This window comes from Rutidosis leptorrhynchoides, chromosome 10, assembly GCF_046630445.1.
Source record: "Rutidosis leptorrhynchoides isolate AG116_Rl617_1_P2 chromosome 10, CSIRO_AGI_Rlap_v1, whole genome shotgun sequence".
Lineage (NCBI taxonomy): Eukaryota > Viridiplantae > Streptophyta > Magnoliopsida > Asterales > Asteraceae > Rutidosis > Rutidosis leptorrhynchoides.
Genome location: NC_092342.1, coordinates 117,737,939 through 117,765,713, shown reverse-complemented (window position 1 = coordinate 117,765,713; position 27,775 = coordinate 117,737,939).

The following is a 27,775-nucleotide window of genomic DNA, read 5'->3' as shown; positions in this document are numbered from 1 at the left end:
TATTCTTAATTTGTATCGTTTGTATTAGTTATATTGAATGAAATTATTATGTTGTTGTCATTTTTTTTGAATAAAAACGGATTTTAAGTAGATAAATCGGTTATTATATAAAGATTGTGAATTAAACACAACAAATGACAAACATTAAATCAATATAATACAAAGTTACCGAATTAAACACACTTCAACGATAGGTAAAGTACTTATCAGACGTCGTCCTACGTATCCTTCAAGCACACGATTAAAATTAAACACACTTACTAAAATTAAACACACTTACTGAATTAAACACACTTCAAGCACACGACTACAAAGTTACTGGTATTGAAATACACTAATAACGACGACAAGGATGACTACGAGCATCCGATTTAGTGGATGAACTTTCATAACCTGAGCTCGATGCTGCCGATGTTTCGGAAACGAAGGACCGATTGATAGGTAACGTGGTAATCGGACGTCGTTGAAAGGACCCGTTCATATACATTATAAACGATTCACAATAGTTGATTTCATCGCGAGGTATTTGACCTCTATATGATACATTTTACAAACATTGCATTCGTTTTTAAAAGATAAACTTTCTTTACATCAAAAATTGACAGACATGCATACCCTTTCATAATATCCACTATCCAAACTATAATTGACTTAATAATAATCTTGATGAACTCAATGACTCGAATGCAACGTCTTTCGAAATGTATGCCATGAATGACTCCAAGTAATGTCTTTAAAATGAGCTAATGCACAGCGGAAGATTTCTTTAAATACTTGAGAATAAACATGCTTTAAAGTGTCAACCAAAAAGTTGGTGAGTTCATTAGTTTATCATAATCGTTTATTTTCATCATTTTAATAGACCACGAGAATTTCATTTCTAGTTCTCATAAATATACGTCCCATGCATAGAGACAAAAATCATTCATATGGTGAACACCTGGTAACCGACATTAACAAGATGCATATAAGAATATCCCCTATCATTCCGGAAAATCCTTCAGACATGATAAAACAACATCGAAGTACTAAAGCATCCGGTACTTTGGATGGGGTTCGTTAGGCCCAATAGATCTATCTTTAGGATTCGGGTCAATTAGTAGATCGGTTTACTAATTCTTAGGTTACCAAGCAAAAGGGGCATATTCGGCTTCGATCATTCACCCATATAATGTAGTTTCAATTACTTGTGTCTATTTCGTAAAACATTTATAAAAAATTGCGCATGTATTCTCAGCCCAAAAATATAAAGGGTAAAAAGGTAAATGAAACTCACCAAACTGTATTTCGTAGTAAAAATACATATAACGTCATTGAACAAGTGCAAGGTTGGCCTCAGATTCACGAACCTAAATTAATTATATATATTTATATGTTGGTCAATATTTGTCTAACAAATTAGGTCAAGTCATAGTGTACCACAATCCTAATGCTCGAGACTAATATGCAAAGGTCAACAAAAGTCAATTTGACTCAAAATGATTTCCAAAATTTATACATGATTATTATATAGTTTAAATATCGTCATTTTATATTTTTAAATATTTTTAAAAGATTTAATAGAGTAAATAATATAATTCATTTATTAATAAATAAAATTTTATATAAAAATATACTTTTATATATCTTAAGTAATAAAATTTCTAAAGTTAATTTAATATCATAAAAAATAATATGATAGGTAGTATTAATGTAATTATACTACACGTAGTAAAATATCTTTGTATTACATATTTATTTGATAAAATAATATCGATAATAATAATAGTAAGTAAAAGTTGTAATATTTTATAATAATAATTATTATTATTCTACTAATAATAATAACAATATTTATATTTACAAAAAATGGTATTATGATAAAATGATAATTCTTAATAATAATAATAATGAAATTTTATATTAACAATGATATTCCTATTAAAATTAATAATTTTTGTAAAAAAATGATATTTTTAATATTAATAATACTTTTAATAATAATAGTGATAAAATTAATGAAAAACGATAATTTTATCTAAATCAATATCTTACTATATTTTAAATTTCATCATGATACCCATACTCATTATTTCCTAATCGATTTGTTTAATAGCTTTTAATCATCTTTTATATCGCATTCATAATAATAATAGTAATCATAATAGTTAGGTGTTACTAATATTAGTTTTAATTATAATAATACTAATGATAATAAATGTTATGATAATATTAATGATAATACTAATAACTATTTTAATGATAATAATAATAATAATACAAATTATAACTTTAATGATAACAACAATAGTAAAAATAACAATTTTTAATGATAATACCTTTTATTGAAAATGATAATAATAATAATAATAATAATAATAATAATAATAATAATAATAATAATAATAATAATAATAATAATAATAATAATAATAATAATAATAATAATAATAATAATAATAATAATAATAATAATAATAATAATTAGATAAAAACTATAACGACGATAATAATAATCATTTTTAATAATAATACAAAAATTTAATTGACTATAACTTCTAATCCGTTCATCAAACCATTCGATATCTAAATGAAAAGTTCTTAATTTTTCGCTAGCTTTCCAACGACATACATATCTTATACCTTATCTCAACCGCATATGTAACTAATTCAGGATTCAACATAACCTATCTAATGGCAATATCAAAAGTACAAGTATGCATAATCCTATATACTCGAGCACTGGTCAGGGATACACTATTAATATCTAAAAGTTAAATTATGAGTGCTTACGTATCAATATTGAGATTCAATATTGCAGGAAAGGTACGTAGACGCAACAGAGATGATAAATACTATATTGACCTCACGAGCATACCCATGAACCATACCCATAACCTCCATAGCTGTAACCCATAATTTCCTTAGCTCTATCCCGCTCATAAAATTTATTTTGAAAACGCGCGAGCAGAACCTCGCCGTAGTATTTTATGTATAATACTAATAATATCGCTCCTAATAATACTACTACTAATAATAATAAGATTAATATTAATAATCTTAATATTAATAATAATATTATTATTATTATAAATATACATATAGATAGATCGAATGAAATGAAAAAAAAAATGAATCAGGAATGAAATCGTTCGAGCCTTTATGCAATGTTTTCCCCACCTAAACCCCCATGTAAGTGCATGGGTTTGTGTGATAAAACCATGCAAGTGCATGGTACCAAAAAACAGCTCACAATCGCTCAAATTTCTCTGCCGACACTTTGTTAATTATAATATATAAATGTTACGTAAGATTCATATAATTATATATTATTTAATATATAATATATTTAATCTTTAGAATTAATTAAATATTATATTATATTTATGTGCGTAGTAAAAATATAATTTTTGTTCAAATGACTCGTACGTTGTCACTCGACTCATGTACCACTTTCGGTTTTTCGAGCGCACTTTCGTACGTTTAGAAAACTAGCCTTTTACGTTACGCGACGTGTACCTTTAATAATAATTTGACTTATTTATCAATAAATTACTTTATGAAAATGTATCTTATACAATTTGAGCGTCGTGGTCATTTGCTTCTATAAATCAGTGACTCGTTGTTTACCAAAATATATAATTTTAAATTGGGACGTTTTATGACTAAATTAAAATATATGTATATATTTTTATTTAGAATTGTAAGTTTTTACATAATATATGTTTGAAATATTTATCTAATGATACAATAGTTAATCTTTCAAAACCAATTATTTTTCAAAGTTCGTTTTAAAAATCGTTCAGAAAAATATTATAACTCGTAACGTTTTCATTTAAAAACATAATTAAATACAATTCATTTGTGTATTAACTTTTTAAATATCAATCGCATCACTAAGAGAATGTTACTATCGTGTACTAAACTAATTTAAAAACATATATATTTAATGAACACTTTTTAATGTACGTTGCAAGTTATTCATATATCTAACAACTAATATTTCAACCTACGTTATTTAAACATATATATTAATAAACTAGTTCTATTATGTCGAAAAAACGTTTTTACTTAAGAGAGTAAAATAATAAATAAATCATAACAGGTTCAAGTTATTAACTTACAGTTTATTCATGGGTTGTAGGATTAGATCAAATGGATAAATGTACGTATAAAAAAAAATCATCTTAACATGACAGATGGTTTTATCTTATTAAAAGTCACGAGACAATTATTGAAAAGCATAAATTGAAAATCCGACGGGAATCTCCACTAACCCTTGTCTAGTTCCCGTTAATTGACACTTTTGTTCTTTCTAATAAATCACTTTACCAATTTTTTCCGAATACCGTTAAAAAGGAAAGGTTTGCTAAATCAAAAGTGGATCTCTAAACAGAGACTCTTAATCATACACTATACCAGATAAATTAATCATTTGATATAATCTTCTAATTCCATCGATAAACATATTGAAACAAATACGTTCATGTAAAGTATTATACGTTTAATACATGCTAACGTTTTCAAGTTATAATATATACATATATAATCATATCCGTTCCTATAATGGTTCATGAATCTTTGGAATTTGGTCGAGGTTAAATGAATGTATAACACAGTTTCAAATTCTTGTGACTCAACTTAACAAACTTTGCTTATCGTGTCGGAATCATATAAAGATAAAGTTTAAATTTGGTCAAAAATTTTCGGGTCGTCACAGTCGTCCCACCAGACCTTCAACCACACCAATACTAGTAAATACACGGTTCAGAAATGCTCCGTACGGAAGATGAGGTCTTGTTTCTGCATAACAAAGTTGATTCATTCGGGAAGCGACCAAATGAACAATATTTACTTAGAAGTTGTGAGTTATGCACCAGTGAAGACATGCTTCAGTCATTGATAATCGAGTGACATTTGGTTCGCGGTGGTACATGTTACTCCTAATAATTGCATTTCTTGTAGCAATATTTCCCGAACGAATATATTCGTCAAGGATGCCTGAACGTTCTACGGTTCTGAATGGAACCGCAGTACGACACACAAGTATGGTCATTTCATGTTTTGGAATATCCTGAGGAAGAGCTTCGAGGACTTCATCGGGAAAATAGATATTTCTACCTTCAAATGGTACGCCCAATAGCATACCAAATTTTTGAAGAGTATACTCGTGTTGTCAGTCATAAATTTGAAACCTCACTAATTGTTCATTAGTGAATTCAAAGTTGGAATAGAATTGATGCACGAGTGCAAGAAAAAAGAACTTATCAACCAAAAGGAAAGGAAACCAACTCATTCTTCTGAATTCATGGTCGATCTCTGGAAAATCTTGTACACTGACTTCTCGACCTTCACTAACAGGTCTATTATTTTTTGGTTGGTTCATAGTGTGATTGTAGCTATATATATATATATATATATATATATATATATATATATATATATATATATATATATATATATATATATATATATAGAGAGAGAGAGAGAGAGACCTGAATGGGTAGATATGGATGAAAAGAGTGTGTATGGCTATTCTTTAAGTGAACATAAACTGCCACCAAGAATTCCCGCACAAATGTTTCCCGCCCAAATGTTTCCCGTCCTAATGTAACGGTGTTTATGTGTCGGTGTACGTAACGGTGTTATGTAACATTGTTATGTAATGGTGTAATGTAACGTTGTTATGTAACAGTTTTTATGTGTCGGTGTAATGTAACGGTGTTTATGTGTCAGTGTAATATAACGGTGTTTATGTGTCGGTGTAATGTAACGGTGTTATGTGTCGGTGTATTGTAACGGTGTTATGTAACGTTGTCATGTAACAGTATTTATGTGTCGGTGGTGGAAGTGGTGGTGGTGGATTAGATGATGGAAGGCTACTATTATTGTTATTAATATTGTTATTATTAAATTTATTATTATTATTAACTTGTAGCCACCGTAGTTAACTTGTAGCATAACAGACATTTGACTCATTTTGAACTTGAATGTGGGAAGTTTAGTAAATTAAGAAATAGGTGTATGAGGTGTGATTTGTGGAAAAATGGGGGGTTGTATTTATAGAGGAAGAATACAGGTGTTGAAAACAGCTTTACTTAAAGAATCTCTGTTGAATACAGCTTTAAATAAAGCATCTCTATTTCACAGCTTTAATCAATAAAGAATCTCTGTTGAATACCACTTTAAATAAAGCATCTCTGTTTCACAGCTTTAATCAATAAAGAATCTCTGTTGAATACAGCTTTAAATAAAGCATCTGTGTTTCACAGCTTTAATCAATAAAGAATCTCTGTTGAATACAGCTTTAAATAAAGCATCTCTATTTCACAGCTTTAATCAATAAAGAATCTCTATTGAATACAGCTTTAAATAAAGCATCTCTGTTTCACAGCTTTAATCAATAAAGAATCTATGTGCATTAACATCATTAACGTCGTTATCGGATGTTAGTGTAGTAGATGAATGTGAATTAGGGTTAAATTAGGGGTTTATTAGGGTTTAGAGTATAATTAATAGGGTTAAATAGTGTTTAGTGTTTATGGCGTATAATATAACACATAATAGTTAACTATAAACTATTGGACCTTAACAATTATGGTATCACTTTAAGCGAGATCATTTCAAAGTTGGCCAGGAATGTTTCTATCTCGTATTTCTTGATCTCTTACATCACGACTTATAGATCGTATTTCATTAACATCATTAACGTTTTGAGGTTTCTAAGCAAGTTCACATCATCTACAGCCTCTTAATTAGGGTTGAAGCTTGAATTAGAAACTGAATCACATATATTAACTAGAAACTGAAACACGTATATTAATTAGATATTTCTACTGAAATGTCCCGTTCTTATTGATTAAAAACGTTCCATATTAATTGATTTCGTTGCGAGGTTTTGACCTCTATATGAGACGTTTTTTCAAAGACTGCATTCATTTTTAAAACAAACCATAACCTTTATTTCATAAATAAAGGTTTAAAAAGCTTTACGTAGATTATCAAATAATGATAATCTAAAATATCCTGTTTACACACGACCATTACATAATGGTTTACAATACAAATATGTTACATCGAAATCAGTTTCTTGAATGCAGTTTTTACACAATATCATACAAACATGGACTCCAAATCTTGTCCTTATTTTAGTATGCAATAGCGGAAGCTCTTAGTATTCACCTGAGAATAAACATGCTTTAAACGTCAACAAAAAATGTTGGTGAGTTATAGGTTTAACCTATATATATCAAATCGTAACAATAGACCACAAGATTTCATATTTCAATACACATCCCATACATAGAGATAAAATCATTCATATGGTGAACACCTGGTAACCGGCATTAACAAGATGCATATTTAAGAATATCCCCATCATTTCAGGACACCCTTCGGATATGATATAAATTTCAAAGTACTAAAGCATCCGGTACTTTGGATGGGGTTTGTTAGGCCCAATAGATCTATCTTTAGGATTCGCGTCAATTAGGGTGTCTGTTCCCTAATTCTTAGATTACCAGACTTAATAAAAAGGGGCATATTCGATTTCGATAATTCAACCATAGAATGTAGTTTCACGTACTTGTGTCTATTTTGTAAATCATTTATAAAACCTGCATGTATTCTCATCCCAAAAATATTAGATTTTAAAAGTGAGACTATAACTCACTTTCACAGATTTTTACTTCGTCGGGAAGTAAGACTTGGCCACTGGTTGATTTACGAACCTATAACAATATATACATATATATCAAAGTATGTTCAAAATATATTTACAACACTTTTAATATATTTTGATGTTTTAAGTTTATTAAGTCAGATGTCCTCGTTAGTAACCTACAACGAGTTATCCACAGTTAGATGTACAGAAATAAATCGATAAATATTATCTTGAATCAATCCATGACCCAGTGTATACGTATCTCAGTATTGATCACAACTCAAACTATATATATTTTGGAATCAACCTCAACCCTGTATAGCTAACTCCAACATTCACATATAGAGTGTCTATGGTTGTTCCGAAATATATATATATGTGTCGACATAATAGGTCGAAACATTGTATACGTGTCTATGGTATCTCAAGATTACATAATATACAATACAAGTTGATTAAGTTATGGTTGGAATAGATTTGTTACCAATTTTCACGTAGCTAAAATGAGAAAAATTATCCAATCTTGTTTTACCCATAACTTCTTCATTTTAAATCCGTTTTGAGTGAATCAAATTGCTATGGTTTCATATTGAACTCTATTTTATGAATCTAAACAGAAAAATTATAGGTTTATAGTCAGAAAAATAAGTTACAAGTCATTTTTGTAAAGGTAGTCATTTCAGTCGAAAGAATGACGTCTAGATGACCATTTTAGAAAACATACTTCCACTTTGAGTTTAACCATAATTTTTGGGTATAGTTTCATGTTCATAATAAAAATAATTTTCCCAGAATAACAACTTTTAAATCAAAGTTTATCATAGTTTTTAATTAACTAACCCAAAACAGCCCGCGGTGTTACTACGACGGCGTAAATCCGGTTTTACGGTGTTTTTCGTGTTTCCAGGTTTTAAATCATTAAGTTAGCATATCATATAGATATAGAACATGTGTTTAGTTGATTTTAAAAGTCAAGTTAGAAGGATTAACTTTTATTTGCGAACAAGTTTAGAATTAACTAAACTATGTTCTAGTGATTACAAGTTTAAACCTTCGAATAAGATAGCTTTATATGTATGAATCGAATGATGTTATGAACATCATTACTACCTCAAGTTCCTTGGATAAACCTACTGGAAATGAGAAAAATAGATCTAGCTTCAAAGGATCCTTGGATGGCTTGAAAGTTCTTGAAGCAGAATCATGACACGAAAACAATTTCAAGTAAGATTTCCACTCGAAATAAGATTGTTATAGTTATAGAAATTGAATTAAAGTTTGAATATGATTATTACCTTGTATTAGAAAGATAACCTACTGTAAGTAACAAAGGTTTCTTGATCTTGGATGATTACTTGGAATGGATTTAGAAAACTTGGAAGTAAACTTGCAATCTTGGAAGTATTCTTGATTTTATGAAACTAGAACTTTTGGAATTTATGAAGAACACTTAGAACTTGAAGATAGAACTTGAGAGAGATCAATTAGATGAAGAAAATTGAAGAATGAAAGTGTTTGTAAGTGTTTTGGGTCGTTGGTGTATGGATTAGATATAAAGGATATGTAATTTTGTTTTCATGTAAATAAGTCATGAATGATTACTCATATTTTTGTAATTTTATGAGATATTTCATGCTAGTTGCCAAATGATGGTTCCCACATGTGTTAGGTGACTCACATGGGCTGCTAAGAGCTGATAATTGGAGTGTATATACCAATAGTACATACATCTAAAAGCTGTGTATTGTACGAGTACGAATACGGGTGCATACGAGTAGAATTGTTGATGAAACTGAACGAGGATGTAATTGTAAGAATTTTTGTTAAGTAGAAGTATTTTGATAAGTGTCTTGAAGTCTTTCAAAAGTTTATGAATACATATTAAAACACTACATGTATATACATTTTAACTGAGTTGTTAAGTCATCGTTAGTCGTTACATGTAAATGTTGTTTTGAAACCTTTAGGTTAACAATCTTGTTGAATGTTGTTAACCCATTGTTTATTATAACAAATGAGATTTTAAATTGTTATATTATCATGATATTATGATATATAATATATCTTAGTATGATATATATATATACAGTTAAATGTCGTTACAACGATAATCGTTACATATATGTCTCGTTTCGAAATCATTAAGTTAGTAGTCTTATTTTTACATATGTATTTCATTGTTAATACACTTAATAATATATTTACTTATCATTTAACATAATTAACCAAGTGTATCAATATCTTAATATGATTCATATGTACCTAGTAAGACGTTGTTATAACGATAATCGTTATATATATCGTTTTCGAGTTTCTTAAATTAATAGTCTCATTTTTATGTATATAACTCATTGTTAAAATACCTAATGAGATACATACTTATAATAAAATCATGTTAACTATATATATAACCATATATATGTCATCGTATAGTTTTTACAAGTTTTAACGTTCGTGAATCACCGGTCAACTTGGGTGGTCAATTGTCTATATGAAACCTATTTCAATTAATCAAGTCTTAACAAGTTTGATTGCTTAACATGTTGGAAACACTTAATCATGTAAATAACAATTTCATTTAATATATATATATAAACATGAAAAAGTTCGGGTCACTACATCTACCATTAAATGGAACTTCCAAACTACAACACAATACTTCCAAACTACAACACAATACTTCCAAAATAAATTACATCAGTTACTTGAAAATGAAACACAACACAAATGCTACAAAACTAGAAATTAACATCAGCTTCAACATTTTTGATTGACGCTTTGCGGTTTTGAGTGAACGTTCTAGAGCTCTTTTGGACCTTAACAATTCTGGTATCACTTCAAGCGCCCTATCAGGCCGGAGCGGATCAATCCAAATTTGTCGCCTTCTACAACGCTCATGCATCAAGCACCCGGACCTACCACCACAACCATAATATCATCGACCGTACTGGTAATCATCCGTCAAGCTAGTTTTGACCACCATCTTTAAACCACAAGTTTGAAAAATTTTCACAATAAAAGTTTCTTTTAGACCAAACTGGTAATCTTGATTCATATTGTTGCAGTCACATAGCGTTGTGATTAGTGGGATTATTATATAGCAGAATTTTCCCGTCCAAAAGCCACCATCCGTTTTCCCGCCCAAGATTTCCCACCTAAAGTTTCCTGCCAGACCGGATCGTTTAGGGTTTAATTAGGTTTAATTATGATTTAATTAGGATTTAATTTATATAATTTATAAGTAACTTAAAAAATATTTAAGTGATTAAAAGTAATTTTTAAGTAATTATATAAGTAATTTAAAGTCATTTTAAAAGTAATTAAAATTAATTTTAAAAGTAATTAAAAGTAATTTTTTGAGTTATTAAAAATAATTTTTAAGTAATTTTATAATTTAAAAGTAATTAAAAATAATATTTAAGTAATTAAAAATTATAATTAAGTAATTTTTAATTAATTACTTAAGTAATTATATAGATTTTATTAATAAATAAAAATAAATCAAATAATGAATTATTTAAAAATTCACGAAAAAAACTGGCGGGCCTTAATTTCGTTTCCCTCCACCACTTTCCCAGACGACAAGTCGTCCGGAAAGGGTCGTTCGAAATTTTTTTTGACAAAAAGTTGTACCAGGCAGTCGGTCCTTCTTCACTCTATCAAAACAAATTTACTCCCAAATCTAAAAGAGGTCCGGCGATTTTGAGCTTTTTCGAACGATTGGTAGCTATTACACACCAAATCCAACCTAATCTTACTCCTAAAACACTAACAAAGGTATATTCTTCATTTATTTTTTAAAAATTAAAGTTTGGTGCTTTGAATTATATCTATTAAATCCAAAATTATGGGGTTATATTTTGAAGATTGTTGAGTGTAATTATGTTTAGGCTCATGAATTTCATGCTTAGTTTGTTAATTTGTTTATGTTTGTTGAAAATTAATATTTAGTTAGTAAATCAGAAAAGTACTATTAAATCCGAAATTTGCTTATGTGTGATTATGTTTTGCTATTAAATCCGAATTAATATTTTTTAATTAATATAATCTGAAAAGTAGATATATATTTAATTAGTAAATTGATGGATTTGGTGATGAAAGTGTCAAGAACATTTTTAATTATATATTTATTCTGAATTAATATTTTTTTAATTAATATAAACTAAAAATTAGAAAATTAGATATATATATATATATTTAGTTAGTAAATTGATGGGTATAAGTATAAGTATAAGTATAAGTATAAATATTATTGTTTATGTTTATGTTTATGCTTATTGTTTTATGAACATTGTTAGGTTAGTGGTTAATTTCGAAATAGTTGTACCTTAGGTTCGAAATTAATCAATCCTATAGAATACCCGTCCAAGGTTAATTTATTAGAAATTACCAACTGGCAACAAAATTTTTTATGTCAGTAACAGACCGAACCTTGAATCGAATCACCCATACAGAGAAAGCTTAGAATTCAATGGTAAGGTTGATCATACCTCTAAACCTAGAAAGTTCAAAGTAGCTAATATCGAAAACCAACTTACAGTTTTGTTGCCAGTTGGTAATCCCGGGAAAAAATCATACGCATGTTGGTGAAAAAAGAAAACGTCCCCCTAAGTGTCGTCACAACTGGACTAAAATTTCTATTTTTCGGGAACTTGAATATTGGAAATATCTCCCACTGCAACATAATTTGGATGTCATGCATATTGAAAAGAATGTGTTTGAGGCAATTTTGGGTACCTTATTAATGAATGACAAGTCCAAAGACACTCACAATGCACGAGTTGACTTGGAAAAATTGGGAATTCGAAAAGATTTGTGGCTTAAACCTAAGACCAAAGGTAAAAAAGATGGGCAATTCTTCAAACCTCTTCCCAAATACTTTTTAAAACCCGAAGACAGGGTAAGTTTTTGTAAATTCATTAAAGAAGTAAAACTTCCAGATGGGTTTGGATCAAACTTCGGGCATAAAGTGAACAAGGATAATACCAACATTACGAACATGAAATCTCATGATTGCCATCTCATGATGCAATGATTATTACCGGTCAGAGTTAACGCGTTTTTGGACGAAACTATCTCTACACCAATAATGCAGCTATGCACATTCTTTAAGCAAATTTGTGCTCGAGAGTTAATGGTGGCAGACATGTTGAAAGCTCAAAAACAATTGATTAAATTGTTATGTACTCTCGAGTTAATTTATCCTCCCGCTTTTTTTGACATAATGATTCATTTGGTGATGCATTTACCGGAAGAGGCTATATATGGAGGGCCTGTTTACATGAGGTGGATGTATCCAATTGAGAGATACATGAAAAAAAATAAAAAAAAAATTATGTTAGAAATAAAGCTAAGCCTGAAGGTTGTATAGCTGAGGGGTACGTTGTCGATGAAGCATTAACTGCATGTTCAATGTCTCTTGAAGGTATACAGACGAGATTTATTCGTCCTAACAGATATGCGGACGGGCCAATTAGGTCATGTGAGTTTCGTGTGTTCAAATCATTATGTAGATTTATTAGTGAAGGTGTGTTCAAATCTCTAGCCCGGGATATTCAGGATAAACTTCACTGGTATGTACTCGACAATTGTTCTGACATCGACGAATACAAAAAGTAAGTCATTTTACTAAAATATGAATTTATAATGACTTAACTGTGTAAACGTTGATCATACTAACAATTCTTTTTGAACATTTACAGTGAGTTTAAAGCAGAGAACCCCAATATGGACATGTGTTATACTAAAATTTTGAAACAATATCAAAACTACTGAAATTGCTATACTAACAATCTTTCCCTTAGTTGTTGATTAAGCAATGTTGCCGTTGTGATTAGTTTGAAAGTGTTTGTCCTCCGAAGTTGATTGCGGATGAGCCTAACTATCTTCTTCTTTGGAACTTAGAATCTTTCTTGATCATATGTGTGAATCTCTAGAAGTAATGCTTTGACTTTGTCTTTGAAGTCCGAGTTCTATACCGTACAAGTATGGAAGTCTTTATATGAAGCATGAGTCCAATACTGAGTGTATTGAAGTCATTTTGTGAAACGCGAGTCTTGTACTAAATTGCACAGGAGTCATATTGAACATCAACCATAATGCATTTCTCCCCCCAAAATGATGAACTTGTTGCAAAAAGGCATCATTTTGAATTGGTTGATGTTGTTCGGAGAGGATTCGGTAACAATATCGTTGAATCGGAGAGGATTCGATAATTGAATCACCAAATCCGTTAGTCTCCTTTCGTTAGGCATGATGAATTTTTTCGGTAACAAAATCACCAAATCCGTTAGTCTCCGGTAACAATATCAATTAAATCGGAGAGGATTCGGTAATTAAATCCGTTAGTCTCCATTAAAGTCCAAAATTTAATAGGATATCAACTTCGTTAGGTTTCGTTAGATGATTCGCCATTGCGATCGTTAGAAACCAATCAAAATCTGGTAACGGCCGTTAAATATCTGTTAAAACCTCAACCCATAATTGATTAAGTACACACAAGGTTGAAAAAGACGCGAGACGGGGCCGAAACGGTAGCGACCTCAAAACGTCGCAACGGAAAAAACGGGGCCGAGACGGGTTCGAAACGGACGTTGACTAATGTTGACTTTTATATATATAAATATATATTTACACATATTTTAGAGCTAAAAAACCTTTGTTGACAAATTTGTACCTATATTTGCTATCAGCCTTAATATAATACAAAATGGAATACTAAATTATGTCAATTTTGATTGATTTGACCGACTTATGATTGATTTTAACAGAATTTCTGACTTTTGACCGGCGTTGACCCAATTTTTCCTGCATTTGACCTGACTTTTGACCGTTGACTGACTTATAAGAAAACGGGACGGGGTCGAAACGGTTTAGTCACCAAAACGCCGCAACAAGCGTCGCAACGGACGCCGTTTACAACAGTGAGTACACACCACCAAACACAACTCCACCGAATTGCGAATTGTTAAGTAAAAAAAAAATGTTGTAGAAGTCAATTGGATCAAATAAACTATGCTGAACTAAGTTTCACATATTCTCTTTGTGACAAACCATATGTAACATCCCTTTTTCTAGACAAACCCCACGTGACCCCTCCTTTTTGACCGAATATATTTACATTTACATATTAATTAATAGACAAAAGTTATTAATAATATCAGGGCATTTTTTACTTTTCACCATTTTTTTTTTTTTTTTTGAATTTGAACTAAATTTCATTTTACCAACAAAGGCCCTCACATTTTTTTGAAATATTCAAATCGACTCCTCAAACATGGGGTAAAGTATCAAATAACTATTTTCATAAAAAATCTTAAATAAACTCCACCCAAATATTCAACGGGTCATATCTTCTCGCTCGCAACGAGTTAAATTTTTCCGACACCATCGTTAAACTCGAAATAATTTTAGGAACACAATGTCACTAGCTATACGCAAAACGGACGCTTTTTAAAAAATGCTAAATATTTGAGGTACTTTTCATACACGTTGATTTTGCGTTAAATTTTTAAAAGTCGACAATTCCATAGCGAAAAGCGGAGATGCACATATATTGTTAATTTAAAATAATATTTAAATCTCTCACGGGTTATACCTTTTAGTTCGACTCGAGTTACGCTTCAACGACATCATCGTTAACCACAAAATAATTTTACTAAACGCAATAAAATACATTAAAAATCGAACTCCCAGCGCGAAGCGAAGGTTCAATAACTAGTTAGTGACTATTTATACAGGATCCTATCCTATTTCAATTACTCCCTCACCATCATCATCATACATCATCTTATTTAACAAAAACAATATCACCTCACTTATCCAATTTTTTCGAGCATTAAGTAAAATTTTTTTTTTTTTTTTTTTTTTTGAGCACCCATTTTTTCAACACCCATCATTTCGAGCAGCTATATTTCGAGCTGAAACTGGTTCTCGGACAGCAAAAAGATTTCGAGCTTAAGGAGAGTTCGAGCAAGAAAGATTTCGAGCTTAAGGAAAATTCGAGCAGCAAGTTGTTTTCGAGCATGAGGAGTTCTCGAGCAACAGAAGTTTTTGATCGTCAGGTTTGAATCTCAAAAATTTTCGAGCACCAGGTTTTCGGTTAAACCATCTTTTAGAGCAACCATTTTTCGAGCAACATCTTTTCAAGCAACAGATTTCGAGCAGCATCGAGTAATAGGTCTTCGAACACCAAAACATCAACAACAGCTGGTGGTTTTCCTATGAACACATTATCCAGATTCTGATTCTAGATTGTTTCTCATGAAATTTCCAACACAAAACCTTCTTGAAATCATGTGTTGAATACTCGAAACACGAATTTAATCTCAGAAAAACCTTAAATCATTCTAATTAAAATGTTGACTTTTGTATCAAAATATTTGACTTCTAGATCTGCGAATTTCTAGATGTTGTAAATATGATTTTGATGTTGCTATAGCATAAACAAACATCAAGGAACTCATATCTGTCATCAATTTGATCTGAAATTCACTAAAGTGATCCAGAGACCAAAATAGATCTCGAAAAAAAAGGAACCTGCTGTTGTTATTTTTCAAATCTGATGATAGGAATGGATTCAGTTCATATAAGGAACTCAGTTCTGGTTTTAGTTTGTGCTTATGAACATCATGAGATGATTTAAAAATTTCAGCTTTGATGAAGATGAAGGTTCGTGAAATGTAGCATAGGATGGTGTTTGATGATGAGATTTTGATTAACTAGTGATAAATGATACTAGAAAATGTTTTGTGAAATGATTTTGATTTTGATGGTTTTAGATAGATCTGGTGTTTTTGAATAGAAAAGTGATAAGATTGGGTTAATAAAAATGGGAATCGGTGTGTTTTTGGATAAATATTCAAACACAAACGAAGTTTGAAACGATCAATGTTAGTTCATGAATGTGTATGAATATTGATGAACATGATAAGAATATTGAAAGTGTTAGTCAACAAGTCAACCCTTCTTTTAATATCATGTGGCTACAATGAAGCTAGCACTTGACAAATGGAGCATTGAAGTCTTATATATAGACACATATATAAGACTCGGATTACATGGCTAGAAAACATAATCTGGCTCATTTTAGGATGTTAACAACATGAAGAAAAAAAAAATTCCTAATTGGTTCACCAACTAGGTAAACTCATTATATATATATATATATATATATATATATATATATATATATATGTGTATATATATATTGTTAGTCCTTAAAGAAGCCTAGATAGACCGGTTTGAGAGTTGATTAGAGGTTTATAGGAATTAGTTATGCAAGAACACTTGAGAGAGAACAAGATAAAGTGGAAGTGTAAAATGTGATAACTAATTACAAATAGGGATGGCATCGGGTCGGGTTTGGGTCGGGTTTAGGTAATCCCGGACCCGAACCCGATTAAGAAACCCCGCCCCAAATCCGGCCCGAAACCCGTCGGGTTCCCATTTACTTACATACTATCGGGTTTCGGGTTTCCCCACGGGTATACCCGATTAGTCATTTTTTATTTACTTTTCAATAAATTGCCAAATTAAAATATCGAAAAATACCTTAACTACTTCATGTTTAAAGTATTATAAAATATCACATACAAAAAGTTGATTGAAAAGTTTCTAAAATACTCAAATACACAAAGTATATAAAAATATCACATCTCGAAAACTTGTTATATATGATTATATTGAATAAAATTATACTCGTTTTCAAAAAAAAAAAAATAAGACATCCTTCATACATTAACAATATAATACTAATACTAAAATTTTACATAAAAATTATTATTAAAATTCCCCAGGCCGGGTATATGGGTATGCGGGTCGGGTATACGGGTTTGTATCCAAAACCATACCCGAACCCGAACCCGAACCCGGAAATTTTTTTGTAACCATCCCCATACCCGGTCCATGACCCGACGGATTCGGGTTAGACCCGGCCCAATTATAACGGGTTTCGGGTTTCTCCATCGGGTTCGGGTCATTTTGTCATCCCTAATTACAAAAGATGTGGGGAGGTTATTTATATATGACAACCTCCCAAGTTACATAAGTTACATTGTTACCATGGTAAATACTACTGAATACATTACATCCAAAGATTAAAACCGTGCGCCACTAAACTATTACATTAACATATGTCAACAATCTCCCCCTTGGCGTGCGGTTTTCAAAAAATATCACTTCCCAATCATCAGCTTTGGCTTGCACCTTCTGAGGCCTTCTTCTTTGCTTCTTCCTCAGCTTTCATCGCCTTAATCACGTCACTTCTCGGTGTATATTTCCTTTCATAGTGTTTGGGAAGGATGAACTATTTGAGGCTGGTGATTTTGTATTCAAATCGTGGAACATATTGAGAACCCGTGAAGTAGTTCTTCTTCCTATTAATTCCCAACGAAGTATCAAGTTGCCTCATGCATAGCCTGAATTCAAGGAGTTCATTGATGTGATTTGCCATCTCGTTCGTCATCGGCTTTTGATAGTTCCCTATATTCTCTGTTCGTTTGCAAATGTCGAAGAACTTTAGAGCACGCTTGAGGGTTCCATCTGAGTATTTTGGCAGCTCGGATTTGCGAATGAATATGGGCTTTTTGATTTTGTTGCGAAAAATGAAGCCTTCTTCAGGGGCGTCCAAGCAATAGCATATCTTGAATTGAAACAAATCTAGAGTGTCGATGGTTTGATTAGGTGCTGTGACGACCCGGAAATTTCCGACCAAATTTAAACTTAATCTTAATATGATCTCGACACGACAAGTAAAGTCTGTTAAACCAAGTCTCAAAATTTTGGAACTGTTGATATGGAAAACATTTGACCTTTTACTGTTCCCAATGATTCACGAACCGTTGCTTGTAAATATGTGGATATATATAAATATGTGTATATAGAAATATATGTATAATATATATAATAACATGAACATTAATAAACTATTATATACATTTATGGTTATAAATAAATATGTAAAATAAAATACATTGTATTAAAAACTATTATTTTATATGTAATATATCTATCTCTTGTATATAAGTATATTGTTATATTTAATTTAATTAGTTAGTATATGATTATTTTGTGTAGTAAATTTTGTTATTTAAAACTATTTATATATATATATACATACTGTGCATAATAGAAACATGTATTACTGTTTCTTCTTGTTTCTTTCCTCACAATCCCAAACTCAAATATATATTTATACTAATAGCCAGTCGATATTGTCACGCTACAAATATGTACAATGATATATGTAAATAAAGATTGTAGACAATGCCTTATGTAATAGATTGTAGACAATGCCTTATGTAATTTACGATAAACGGCAGACAATTTAACTTCAGTTTTCACATGTGCTCCATAAATAGTAGACTATTAGTTAATTAAAGGATATATATATATATATATATATATATATATATATATATATATATATATATATATATATATATATAGTATAAATTCTATATAACTATACACATATAAATAATACTTAATAATAAATGAGATTTTTGTGATTTTACATTATATGTTTTAATATAGATATATAATTAATATAGGTTCGTGAATCCGAGGTCAACCCTACTCTTGTTAAATGACATCATATGTATTTTTACTACAAAATACAGTATGGTGAGTTTCATTTGATTCCCTTTTACTCATTACATTTTTGGACTGAGAATACATGCACTGTTTTAATAACTGTTTTACAATATTTATAAGCGTGAGTTTCATTTGCTCTCTTTTTAAATGCTTTTGCAATACATATTTTTGGGACTGAGAATACATGCGCAATTTTTATAAATGTTTTACGAAATAGACACAAGTAATTGAAACTACATTATATGGTTGAATTATCGAAATCGAATATGCCCTTTTTATTAAGTCTGGTAATCTAAGAATTAGGGAACAGACACCCTAATTGACGCGAACTCTAAAGGTAGATCTATCGGGCCCAACAAGCCCCATCCAAAGTACCGGATGCTTTAGTACTTCGAAATTTATATCATGTCCGAAGAAGGATCCCGGAATGATGGGGATATTCTTATATGTATATTGTGAATGTCGGTTACCAGGTGTTCAATCCATATGAATGATTTTTGTCTCCATGTGTGGGACGTATATTTATGAGAACTGGAAATGAAAATCTTGTGGTCTATTAAAATGATGGAAATGATTATTTATGTTAAACTAATGAACTCACCAACCTTTTGGTTGACACTTTAAAGCATGTTTATTCTCAGGTATGAAAGAAATCTTCTGCTGTGCATTTGCTCATTGTAAAGACATTATTTGGAGTCGATCATCGCAATGGAACCAGATGTTGGTGACTTCGTCCAGACGGATTAGGACAGGGTATGACAGGTGCGGAGAGCAGGATCTTCTTTCGAATTGATTCGACACCTAGCTGAAGATCATATTGAGAGGCAAGTTTAATTCTGTCTTTCATGAACCTTCTCACCCTTTCGATTGCCGTTTCGATAACCCAAGTCTTTCTTATTTTGTTTCTCAACCAATTGTATATGAATAACACATCAACCGGATTGAGTTCAATCAGATCGTACTCCGAGAACGTGTACTATTGGTCGTTTGAACAAATCACTCTAAAAAATAGGGTAAACACTCTGTTTATGACCTGTAGAACACACTGTTTATGACAATAATCAGATTCTCTTTCTGGTCTTCCATATCAAACTCATCCCAGTTCTTATAAATCCGCCTTTGATAACGGTACATTTTCAACTTGTCCTTGTCATTAAGAAAATCATAACACCCGATTGGTTTGAACCTTTCAGATACAGGCATGTTTTTGAGTTTATCTTCACTCACGAAGATCCTATAGGCTTGTTCTTTAAGCCAACAGCCCTGTAATACCTTTTCAGATAGAGGTTCACCAAGTTTGATCGGAAGTGATCTGTGTTTGTTGAATTCTCCATGTTGAGGATCGGATGACGTGGATTGATCAGGAGTTGGTTGAACGGTTGGTTTGGGAAACCTGGGTGCAGGTTCACCGGTGTATTCCTGAGTGACAAATCGATCAAATTCATTCATCTCTTCCTCGTCCGGAGCTTCTAAGTTTACATAATTTTCTTTCGTGAAAGCTCCTTCAATGACAGTGGTAGGCTGGGGTTTCGGGTTTCTGAAGTACTCTTCCTCTTCTTCTTCTTCAGATTTTGGAATGATAAGCTGTGGTGCGGATGTGATGATTGTTTCGGAATGTGAGGTGATGGATTCGATGTCGGGACTCGTGTATACCACCATAGCAAGAGTGGTTTCTGCTGAGGTAACCACTGCTTCGGACATTTCGATTTCGGTTTCAACTTCTTCTTCTTTGACATCAACAAACATAACTTCATCAAAATCATCTTCATCATCAGAGTTTATTGTAATCACATCATGTCCTTCGGGGACAACATCATCTTCTTCTACTGTGTACTCGATCCCTTCGACCATTCCTTCAGGCACATCAGAGTCACCGACAATTTCTTTCCCTTTCCTGGATAAGCTAGGTGGAGTTTGTGTTTGACTGATAGATTGAGTGATATGCACAGTGGATCTTCCTCCGATATTCTCCCCCTCATGTTGGCCGCCGGAATTGGGGTCATCATGTCGCCGGGAGGAAGATGGCCGATCAACATGACACATAATCAGTTCAAGGACAGGAGGGTAGTTCGGGATCAGTTGAAGAGAGTTGAGAAGGCCAAGAATAGCTTTTCCGATGTAGTCATCCTCAGAAATATTGACAGAGAGAAGGTGAGTATGAAATTCATTTTCTCGTTGAAGATAAGTGAGGTTCGGTTGGTGAGTGACTGACTGAGTGATTGGAGGTGATGTCATGATGGGAGGTGATAGTGGTGATGGTGAAGCATTGAGATAAGGTGGTGGTGATGTGAATCGAGGTGGTGAGGATATGATGGGGCCCTGCATAGAAATGTTAGTGAAAATACCCTGAGATTCTTGACGAAACTCAGTTGTCACCACTGTTGAACTTGAAAGCTGAGCAGTGAGGCCTGTTGGAACAGGACTTCCAAGCGATCTTAGAAAGGCAATGTTCGGAGATTTGCATGTTTCTACGCTTGTTGTTGCAGTCTGAGCTATAGACACTGAACGTTCGGTATACGCTACACCAAATCCCTACGAGCACTAGACACATTTTCAAACTGTTTTTGGCGAATCTCATCTAAAGTCGCCGACGCTAACTCATATGAAACAGATGTTTGTGCATTTGAGTGGCTTCCTGGTGTCTGTGGAGGGCTAACATTTTCTTTTTGCCCTATCTCTCTCCCGGTCTGCACATCCTCTCTTGATTTTTCAACCATGCCCTCATTACCATCCTTATCACTCCGATCAATATCATGTAGAACCTTCTGGAGTTGTTCAGAGGTTACTTTCTTTGGTTTGGTTTTCTTTTTCGGCCTAGAATCACCCTCAATTCTTTTCTCCTCGGACTTTCTTTTCATTGACCCTCGCTTGCTAGACCCCTCACCAGGTGTCCTATCAGCTCCTTGGGCAGGTTCCCCGGGTGGTAGGGGATCCATAGGAGCTCCTATCTCTCTTAAGTAGCTCATTATTCTTGGATCGTCTCTTGGTCCGAGATTTAGTAAATGAGCAGGTATGAGTTGAGCTTGTACATTCTTGGACCCTATTTTCTTTTGAATATATGAGATGTAATCCTGCTCCACAAGTGGTTCAACCCGATCTCTAGGAATAGGTTCTGGAGTTTTGTTGCTGTCATCAATGATGCCTGAGAGAATGTTTGCGTAGAATCTCTGAAATTGAATGTATGATAGGAGAGGTGCTGAGTGTATTTCTATCATGCGATCCCAGATAACTCGGCCAAAATCAGTAGTTGGCAGGAACACGATTCCATAGAAGATCTTTAACAGGAAAAGGGTGATGTGGTCGAATCCAGTCTGCATCGGGTTGAAACATCGGTTAACAAATGTATACAGCACTGTCCATCGTTGTGCCGTACGTTGTTTTTTGAATGCTCTTATCTTTGTAACCTCTCCATCATAACCAAGTTGTTGTATGGCTGCTAACATCTCATTTTCGGAGGGAAATGCATCATATTCAGCTCTTGCATGGATGCCTAAGAATCATCTCATGTCAGTTAGAGTGAAAGAAACTCTCCGATCAGGGTTTTGAGTGGCTAGAAAAGAAAAGAAGTCAGGGGTGGGGACATCTTCATCGAAAAAGGCATTGTTCGACATTGCTGTTCTATCATGAGCATGGTTAGTTAAAACACAGTTCATATGGTGTGTTTGAAAAGGTTGTGTCAAAAACATTTAATTGTTTCAATTTAAAAATTGTCAAAGTTCATTTTAAAATAGCACCAACACTTGGCAATTTTTGAACAGAAGAGTTTTTCGAGCAATTTGGTATTTTGAGCAAAGAAAGGTTTTGGAGCATAAAGGTTTTCGAGCACACATTTTTTCGAGCATTACATACAACACATAATTTCAGTCAACACACCTTTTCAAGCACAGCAGGTTTTCAGACAACACTTTCTCGAGCAGTTAAAGTTTTCAGGCAAAGCACTTTTTCGAGCACAAAAAGAATTTTCATTCAAAGCTTTTTCGAGCACTTAAAGGATTTCAGTCAAGTACTTTTTCGAGCAGTGAAAGTTTTCAAGCAAAGCACATTTTCGAGCACAAAAAGAATTTTCATGCAAAGCTTTTTCGAGCACTTAAAGGTTTTCAGTCAAGTACTATTTCGAGCAGTGACTGTTTTCAAGCGCTCGAAAACATGAAGTTTTCGAGCACTCTGTCTGTTTGAACACATATTGATAATTAAGCAGAGATATCAACAAATCAGGCCAAGATAAGCTTTAATGAGTGAAATCTACACTAAACCTAACTCGTTTAAAAGTATGAATTGAAACTAAACATCTGATATGCTTAAGTTCAGTCAAGAACCCTAAATTTGTCCCCTTTTCGAAATTGAGATGACAGAAGCATCTAACGATGGATTAAAGGAAGTAAGCATGTTCTAATCATCACAAATATGAACCCTAAATCAGTTTAACCTAACAGATTTGCATTTTAGGTGTAATCGATCGGTTCAAAGTTTTAGGGTTCAAAAACCCTTGTGTTAACACCTATTTCCTTATGAGGTAAGGCTTAGTGTGCAAACATGATACTAGAAGTAATCTAGCTTTAGGTGGGCGTGTGTTGCCGATTGATGTTTGCTCTTGGGACATAATCCCTGCAGACCCGGTTCTCAAGTATAGAAACTTGTGGGGTGGCTTAATCAATCTGTCGTCCGTAGAGCGTAGAATTGCTAGCCGGATGACTTCTAGTGAGAGAAAGTGCTAGAGAGAGAGGTGAAGTCTCTGCTCTCAAATTTGTCATAATGTCTGAACTGTGTAAAATGACGACCCAAGGGGTCTATTTATAGTGTCAGATCCATCAGATTGTTCGGGGACACGTGTCAGATGATGATACGTTCTGTTACTTGTGATCCAAAATTTATGCTGAAAGTGGCGTTCTCCGGCCAGGGCTTACGCGCTAGGCGGCCTTCAGGGCTTATGCATGACGGAGTAACCTGTACAGCGGAGAACGCTGGACGGATAATTCCACAAAACTGTTGTTCTCAGTGCTTCTGATGGTAATTTTATGCGATCATTATGCCTTTTATGCGTGTATACGATAGGATACACCATTAAGTCCCCCCCAGTTTAATGACTTAAGCGTTTGAAAAATGATTAAGTTGTTAAACTTTTGATAACACATCCCAACTAAGTCTTCACGTTTCCCTTTTGCATCGGGGAGCACATTACAGGCATTAAATGATAGGCAAAATTTACTGACATTGTGATGATTGCTTTTTGCATGGCTATAATACCCCACGCGCCTCTAGCTGTAAAAAGGCATTTCGATGTACTCGCCTTTTAATCGTCTCCTTACACGTGTGTGGTTGAAAATAAAACCCCCAAAATCACCACCGATCACAGCTGTTATATCTTTTTCCTTTTTAAACACCATAAACCCTAATCGAGCATTCACTTTTACAGCTTCCTTCTACAGTGTTTATCTTTTACCATCAATACCTTCTTTACTTCCTGTTTCATTAAAACTTTAATGGCAGCCATAAAGGATGTTACAGCTATTCATAGCAGAGTAAATGAGAAATATTTGGGCGAGCTACTGCAACGTTTTCCTAGATTAGCTGGTGTTGAACCCATAATTCGTGCAACTAATGCCAGAGCCTGCTCACCACCCCCTGGCAAGGTTGCTATTTATGGCCATTCAATTTTCAACTTTTGTTTGCGACTGCCATTTACGCCATTCTTTTTAGAAGTTTGTAAGTTCTACGGTGTTGCCGTTGGTCAATTCGAACCAGCATCAATTCAAAAGATTCTTATTTTTGAAATGTATTGCCACGCAAGGAATATAGAACCATCTATTCGTATATTTTGCCATTTGGTACGTATAGCATCCCACGAAAAAGGTTGGTTTACATTCAACAAATTTCATGGATTTCTGAGACCTGCACTAGATCATCCCAGCAATGATTGGTATGCTTCATTTATCTTTATAAATGAAGATGCAATTGATGATAAATACTCAGCTGCTCGATTTTGGCGTAAATACTTGCATACCGTATCAGTTACCTTTCCAAGACTAAAGAACAAGGAAAACATTTCGTTTAAGAAAATTAAAGCTGAACATATCAACGACGTTAAATATGGGGAACACATGCTTTCGTTGACATCTGTAAGCCAGGATTGGGATATCACACAAGGTTATGCCTGTTTTCTTGCTGGGAGGAAGAGTAAGTGCTTACTTTTGCTATATATGCTTAATAAGATGCTCCCCTTTATTTATCCAATTAACCACTGTGACTTTTAAACTTCTGCAGAAATTACTCCGCTTACCGCCATGCGATCGTCGTCTTACTCGCAACTTACCTTTACCACTCAGACAATTATTGACGATACCCCCATTCCTGAAGAGGATGCTGTAAGGGAGGAGGAAGATGAAGAAGAAGAAGTAGAAGACATAGGTATGAACCGAGTTGCTTCTAGGGAACGTCCTGCCTCAGGTAACGAGAATGATAACACTGAATTTAGTAAAATACCAGACCACAACCTGTATTTGTTGTCTTTTAGGCCCAGTACTGGTGGATTTTATAATCCAGACCCTTCTTTATACATTATGCCACCCTTGAAATCTTGTGAAGCATATTGGAACTCTTTTATAAGTAATAATTTCCCTTTATCTCCAACAGCTACTGCATCACGCCAAGACACTACATTAGTGACTCTTCTGCCTTCCGCTAAGAGAAGAAGAACTGGTCAAAATCCTCCGTCATCCGCTCAACAAGGAGCTAGCACTAGTTCTTCTCAGAAACAAATTACGCTTCCCAATCTTGACACAAATATACTTTCCTCCTTTTTAAAGGGACCACCACACTCTTACGAGGATTTCATGAATTTTTTGAATGCCATGGTGTGTCCTTCACTAGCCCAATTTTTTAGCAGCCTATCTGATGCAGATGCTAAGAAGGTTAAGGCACAAAGTGTCATTCTTAACATTGCTTCTGGGTTAAATGACCTTCAACGCCTATCTGAGTTGCAAAGCAATAAAATCACCACAAATAAGGAACTATCTGCTGTAAAAGAAAAAGTGGCCAAGACTGAACAAGTAGCTACATCCTTAAAGAGGGAATATGATACGATGAAGAGGCTTTATGATAATAGCAAAAAACAAAGGGCAGAGTATAAGGAACAAGTCAAAGAACTATCCTTCAGAGAAAAGCAACACTTGAGCAAAACTGATGAACTAGTAAAGGAGAATGAAAAAACACTTGAGCAGAATAACGCGCTGAAAGAATAGCTTAAAGCTAAAGAGGAAAATGAAAGACGTATGATAGCTGGGATCCCTGCCCTTGTAGAGCGTATCTTTAATTGTCAAGCTCTGTCTCACAGGATACGCGAGTTCGTCCGTCTTGCGAAGTCTGCTGAACGACTAAGTTTTTTCAACTTTATGAAAAGAAAACTGCCAGAAGTGCCAAATCCAATGCCTGTTATTATTACATCGAAGATTATTGAAAACGCCATGAAAGAAGCTGATGCGGCTGGTGCACTGATAGAAAATATGAAGTTTGCTGATCTTGAAAATCTTTGTAAAAAATCAAATGTAACAATAGACGATGTACTGAATTATACTCCTCAAGATGAATGAAATACTATGTTTATATTCATATGCTTTGCATAACGTTTAATATTGTACTTGGTTGTAATTATTAGAAAGATGCTGTAATTTAGTAGGATTTTTGGAGTGAACAATGCACAGGATATTGATATTGTACTTTGCAACCGTTATGCTTGTAAATATTGAAATTATATTCTCCGTTATACGCTTTCCGTCATGAAACTCGTGAGGAAAAGTTATGAATTATTTTCGCCTTTAAATATTTTGTTGGACGCCATGGTCCGTTATCCGTTTTGCTCTGCATTTTGTGTATATAAGTTGTGTCATGACATTTTTTGTAGATTCGTTTCATCGCTTCGATGCTTTAGTGAGTTCTACATGTCTCACTATCGATACAACCATTTTGAGTATGATTGTACTTCTACCACCGAAAGGCTATCTTTCTTTCTGCGGGTAGGGATGACACACAGCTATGTGACACCTGGGCTAAAAAATCCTTGGTCGGATAAAATTTATGAAAAATATTGCCATAAGAATAATTGCTATTATTCATATTCTTAAAGAAATTTTTACATTTATGACTATATCTCATACATTTGACAGTTGATCAGGCTATCCATGCATATAGTGCTACGAGTAAAATTTCTTTAAATTAATTGCATTCCAAGCTCTTTCGTATTGCTCACCGGAAGGCGCAGCAAGCATGTATGATCCATTCTGATTTACTTTTGTAACCTTATAAGGTCCTTCCCATTTTGGGGCTAGCTTTCCAAATTTGATTTGCCTGCTTGCCTCATTATCACGTAGCACCAGATTACCTACGTCAAACTGCACATGCTGCACTTTCTTGTTGTAATATTTTGCCATTTTATGCTTGTGATCTGCTTGTCGGATGGCGGCCATCAACCTTCTTTCCTCCAACAAGTTGAGATTCTCCCGTAATGCTTCAGAATTAGCCTCAATATCAAATGCCATGATGCGT